Here is a 5,934-nt window from a genome sequence, read left to right as displayed (position 1 = left end):
AACCTCTACACAGCTAAGGAAGAGTAGCTCGGAAAATACCCAACTCAACAAGCGAGCGCGTTGGTTGCTCTTGCTCTTAATGCAAGGAGCTGTTTTTTATTTTGCATTAATTATTATTAACCAGAAACAGCTGCACAACTGGTTGCATTTGTGATTATGTCACTTCTCTGCTTCAGCAAGGTCAATAAAAGACTCTGAAAGTAGTAGAGAAAAACCAAATTAAAATCATATTAGCAATTCTGAGCGATATCTGCATACAGGCAATCCAAAAAGAACGTTGAAATCTTTGAATATCATCTCTCTATATATTGCGCTGCTTTTTACTTGGAGTAAAACTATTGGATTGAAGGGTTTAAATGTATTGTTGTTATTTGGAGAAATCAATGAACTCGTGATTTTATATGTTTTAAAAGACGGTCATGCGCACAGAAAAAAGACAGTGCTGATTATTTTTCTGGAGACGGAGCACTGATGACCTATCCGAGCCAATTGATAAAGCCCACCCAGTGGATACTCTAGCAGAACGTGGAAGAACATTCACCATTGTAACCGAGGCAACCACAGGAACAACATCAAGAAGCACAATCAATTCCCCATTTAAATCTTTCGTGTTAGGTATGCCATGTGAAAGCATGAAGTAAATCCTCTGATCTCTTTTGAACATGGACAAGGTATTTCTGATGGAGAGCTATGAGCAAAGATTTAATAAGCTACTCCTGCCGATGATTCAGCTTAAAGAAGTAAAAGCTTCACAAACAAAAGCAGCTCGCTACCACAGCCAATATTAAATGTACTTGGTGGCACATTACCATTTGCACTGGCTCAAAAGTGGTCTCGGCAGACGTTGTTCCCTACGTAAAGCTGAAAGCGCCAAAGAGCATTTCCATTGAGAAAAAAAATCTTTCTTGATGTTAAACATAGAGAGCCTGCCTTTTAGAAGTTCTCCCTCTAAACACCTTGTGCAGCCTCCCGACAGACTAACAAAAAGCGCCTTTTCACCAACTCAATTTATAATACGCCCCTCAAAACTCACAACCGAATAACAATCCATCCGTATATTTGATTTCCAAGATCCATTCAAGGCAACTTGGCTCTTCGCAAGAAAATCATTTCAGGGAAGAAACTCAGTTTAGTCAACTACTGGTGCATTCAGCACACCACTTGCTCTTGCTTGTCAGGGTGGCCGAGTGGTCTAAGGCGCCAGACTCAAGGACATGTGTCTTTCCAGCTGGCTTGGGTGTTCTGGTCTCCAAATGGAGGCGTGGGTTCAAATCCCACTCCTGGCAGCTTCCTTTTTTTACCTCTCTTGAATTGTTCCAGTGCTACAGTGAATGACTGAAATATAAAAGCAGCAGAAGAAAGCAAGCAACTCAGTGCAATTTGTGAGTATTCTGCACTGTTAAAATGCACAGGTTTTCATACTTTTTGGAATTCGTAGCTCAAGAAGTGACTCCTGTTTCATTTTCTATTCACCAACTCGATTTGCATTCCGCCCTTCACACCTCACAACAGAATAACAAACGGCTTCATGTGCCACAGCATTCCCCTGTAGATTTGGTTTGCACTATGAATTAGGCGACCCCGAATGAAATATTTTAGTGTTGGCTCAAATGTGAGGAATTTCATGAACCCTCAAAAAGGAATGCTTGCAGAAAATGCCAGCAATTCAAAGCGTGTAGGCAGCATGAACAGACCAATTCTGCAATTTCTTTTATCGCGGGCGGTGCTTTCCGAGTTGATGGCTCTGCATTAGAAATGAGAAGTGCTGAACTCTAAACACGTTCTTGCCATAACTGCTACTCCTGCTGCTACTCCTTCGTCCTCGAAAAAAGAAAAGACAGGCATGTTTTGAGTCTCAAAATGATCTTCTGGATCCACAAGAAACATGTAAATTTGATTGATTCCGCAGTATTTTGGATGTACTGTACTTATAACTTCCATTGAAGAGAGATTTCATCAGTTGCATGAAATTGAAACTTTCGACTTTTTGTCTGGTATTGAAAATATGTTAAAAAAAAACCATAAACAATTTTCTTACAAACAACTCATGAATTATTGCCAGGATCTATATTTAGTGTTCGGTAGTGATAACACTGCTAATATTGATTGAGTAGAAATCTATGATGTATTGACAGCTTTATCTGAAGCAAGAAGTCCTAGAACGCCTTCTATGAAGTTTTAGGATTCATACCAAGAAATGCCTTTTGTTTCCCACCCCAACTGTTGCTTTGGCATTACACATTATGTGAACATTACCAGTTTTGGTAGCTTCTGGGCACGATTTTCCTAAACTGAAACTTATTACAAAATTCTTGTAAATCAGGACTAATTTTAATATCAAATGAAATTACTACAGAAGAAAAGGCTTACTGAAATATGAATAAGACTATGCAAGCCTAAAAAGTAGAACAATTCAATTTCTATAACTTATTTTTTAATGTTTTGAGAAATTGGCTCACACCCCGGAAGACACTAACGTTTCTCTTTGTTAGAGTATGTGAATAACAGTTTAACCCCAAATATTTGTAATTGTGATTCTGTTAAAATTCAATAAATCGTCTATCAACAGTAAGAAATTATAAAGAAAGTAAAAAATTGTTTTATTACATAAACTATAAGACAATGAAGAGAGTTTACTTCGCTTTTGTTCTTTTGACTTAAGCGTTCAGGATCCGAACCCATCTGCGGACGGTTGTGTTTCTTGAATCTCTTGTAATCATCAAAAGTCGCTGTTTTGTGCTTCAGTTTTTTATCGAGTTGTACCATGGATATTTTATATGATCAATACTTTACATGCTCTTTTGCATTTTCCTTCACATACAGAAAAAGTTCAAGTTGTTCATATCACTGTGCTGCACATTTACGCTGGACCACCTGTAACAGTACAGGACACACAGTGAGGAATTCGTGAAGCTTTCATCTCAGTGCGGAGTCCAGAGGGAGGACTCGCTCGCTGAATCATCTCTCAGGAAATCCCGGGTGAGATTCAAAAGGTAAACCTGGCTCTCTATGAACACGAGCAAAGAGTTCTCACTCAACAGAAGATTTCAATGTGAGTACAGTTATATAAAACACCTGAAGATGCCAGGGATTGAACCCCGGACCTGTGGAGCAGTAAGTGACTTGTAGCGCTGACATAAGAGATACTTACATAAAGTGCTTTTACTGACCATATTACAAATCACAGGAAGTAAGGTCTTGAAACATTGGGCAGTAGTGGGATTTAAACCCACGCCCCTGAGAGAGTGGAGCCTAAAATCCAGCATATTAGACCATTCAGCCACACTACCTCTGGCCCCTTCTCCTTTCCTCTCGTTGCTGAGTATAGGTGCCTTCATGCAATTGAGCCAGGTTTGAATCCCAGCCAATGCATCTCCAAATCTTTTCAAATGAATCTGTGATCTTGTAGCACATCCTCTGAAACCAGCAATCGAAATTGGAAACGTCTTCTTCAACACTGAAAAGCTCAATTAGGATGAAGCAGTAATACACAGGACAGCAGTACCATATCTGTTCTTGATTGATTCAGACTCGTTCTCAGTGGTTCTTGCTCACCAAATAACTAAAAAGCTGAGGAAGAACGCTACGAAAAATACTAATCAAAATACAAAATAATAATCAGTATTAACCAGAAACAGCAGAAAAACTGGTCACAATTGTGATTATGTCGCTTCTCTGCTTCAGCAAGGTCAATAAAGGACTCTCTGAAAGTAGTAAAGCACTAAAGCACTGCAAAACTGAATTCAAAATCATATTAGGAATTCTGAGTGGTGCCTGCTTACATGCAATCCAATACGGATGTTGTCTTTAAATAAGAATTCTCTATGTTTCCCTGCCTTGTCCCTGGAGTGAAACTATTGGATTGAAGGAATTCTTCTGACAGGTTTATAAGGTCCCGTTGATATTTGGATAAGTCTATGAACTCGTGATTTTTATATACTTTAAATAACTGCCATACACAGAATAAAATGACAGTACTGATGATTTTTCCTGAGATGAAGCACAGCTTATCTTTCCAAGACTGCTTATAAAGGCAAGCCAGTGGATACTCTAGCAGAACATGGAAAAACGTTCAGCTTCGTAACCAACAAATTCCCAATTTAGATCTGACATGTGAGGTATGCTTTGTGATTGCTTGAAGTGAAACCCACAATCTCTTTTGAACTTAGACAAGTTATTTCTGATGGAGCGCTATGCGGAAAGACATAATCAGCTCTACCCCTGAGGATGACTCGACTTGAAAATGCAGAACATTAACGTTTCACAGAAAAAAGGAGCACAACCGACATTAAAATTGAGGGCGCACTGTGATTTGCACTGACTCAAAAGTGATCTTGGTAGACAAACTTCCCTGCTGAAGGTGGAAACGATAATTTGTGTTGAGAAGAAGAAACACTTTTTTTTCCCTGCTTTGATGTTAAGCTGATAAAGTAGCTTTTAACACATTGCTCCATTTGGTGGTTGTAACACAAAAACTCCTAGCAGCAGTGGGATTCGAACCCACGCCCCCGAAAAGACTGGAGCCTTAGTCCAGCGCCTTAGACCGCTCGGCCACGCTACCCGCCGTGCACTGTCTCTTTGTCTCATTACTTGCCCGGAGGAAGCCGGGTGGGTTTTGCTCTTGTCGCCCGACTTAGTGGCGTTATGACCGTGGAACCGACTGCACCTGCTTTTTCTGAGATGCTTCCCCTCTCATGGCGAGATCTCGACTTCTTTAACACCTCTGGATAAAGATCTTCTGTGGAGCAGGTTTCAGACCTCTGCGTACAGCACCCTTGATGTCATTTTATTTTTACAGCAGCCGCATCCGGAAAGTTGTGTCTTTTACGTTTTATTTGAACAACAAAACTACATACAATACAAACAAGAGCACATATAACGTATCAAGAAAATCATTAAGGGCACATGCTATAATACAATTACACTTTATGAAAAACGATTACACAAAGGTATTCGGGTTTGCTTGAACATTTAAAAAAAGTGATCTGAAACTACCCAGCTTACAATCTCTGAGGTAGTTGTCACTAAACTTGGACGTGATGTGCCACACATGTGCCATGTGCCTTTACTTTTGTAAAAAACTGGTATCGGGAAAATTAAAGTCGAAACCCAAAACAGTAACATATTTAAGAGTAAATGCCTCCTAATAGCTAGCAAGCGCTCCTAGTTAGTAAAGTTGTTCGTGTCCCAGCCTGTCACGCGGGAAACCGGGGTTTGATTACCGACGGGGAGACAGCTAGTTTTTTTATGATCAGATTCCAGTCTTTAATGCTGTGTGTGAGAGTTTACGTAACTTTCCTTTTCTCACATTTTCTGACGACTATTCCGAAGGAGCGCCCTATCAACTCCTAATACTTTTCAAAAATCTGCCTGCATGTTTGATTCGTTTTGTTTTACTTAGGAAAAGTTCAATATTGATCATAACTAAAGAAAATTATGATCAGAAACAAAAACAAAATGTTGAAGATGCAACTCGATCTTGAATCAGAGCTGGGTGACATGGGCTTCTGTTCTGATATGGTTGTACGAGAAACAGGAGGAATCTCTTCTCTCCTATGGAACATGAGCTGAATCAGGAATGAGACATGTCATATATCAACGCATGACCTACATCGTAAAACTAAAATAAAAACTAACATTAAGTTATCAGAGACATCCATTTATATACAAACAAGAGACAGACAAAGCAATAATTCTACATTAACTTGTCCTGCACTGATCAGACTAATTGAAATGGTCTGATTCAGAGCCTGTGCAGCTCGTGCTAATACAACAACGACAGTATTGAACCCTCAGCACCATACTGACTACTGAGCACAAGTTCAGCTGCTCTCCAGCTTTGTTACGCACGTTTTTTTATTGCAAATGGAGCTGATCTCCAGACAGTACAGTGTTAGTCAGCAGCCTCTACTAGTAATACATCGCCCCTGTCCA

At 39.7% G+C, this 5,934-nt stretch overlaps 2 non-coding genes across 2 annotated transcripts; one reads left to right on the top strand and one right to left on the bottom strand.

The window, feature by feature from the left end:
• Window positions 1–1,173: 1,173 nt before the first annotated feature.
• On the top strand, window positions 1,174–1,286 carry trnal-caa (transfer RNA leucine (anticodon CAA)). Its single transcript has 2 exons — window positions 1,174–1,211; window positions 1,241–1,286. It is a non-coding gene; the product is annotated as a tRNA-Leu (tRNA).
• A 3,193-nt stretch (window positions 1,287–4,479) lies between these two features.
• trnal-aag (transfer RNA leucine (anticodon AAG)) lies at window positions 4,480–4,561 on the bottom strand. Its single transcript has one exon. It is a non-coding gene; the product is annotated as a tRNA-Leu (tRNA).
• Between the last annotated feature and the right edge of the window lie 1,373 nt (window positions 4,562–5,934).

This window comes from Lepisosteus oculatus, chromosome 14 (genome assembly GCF_040954835.1).
Source record: "Lepisosteus oculatus isolate fLepOcu1 chromosome 14, fLepOcu1.hap2, whole genome shotgun sequence".
NCBI classification, from domain to species: Eukaryota; Metazoa; Chordata; class Actinopteri; order Semionotiformes; family Lepisosteidae; genus Lepisosteus; species Lepisosteus oculatus.
Note: the sequence above shows the minus strand (reverse complement) of the source record. Positions and strands in the feature narration are given on the sequence as shown.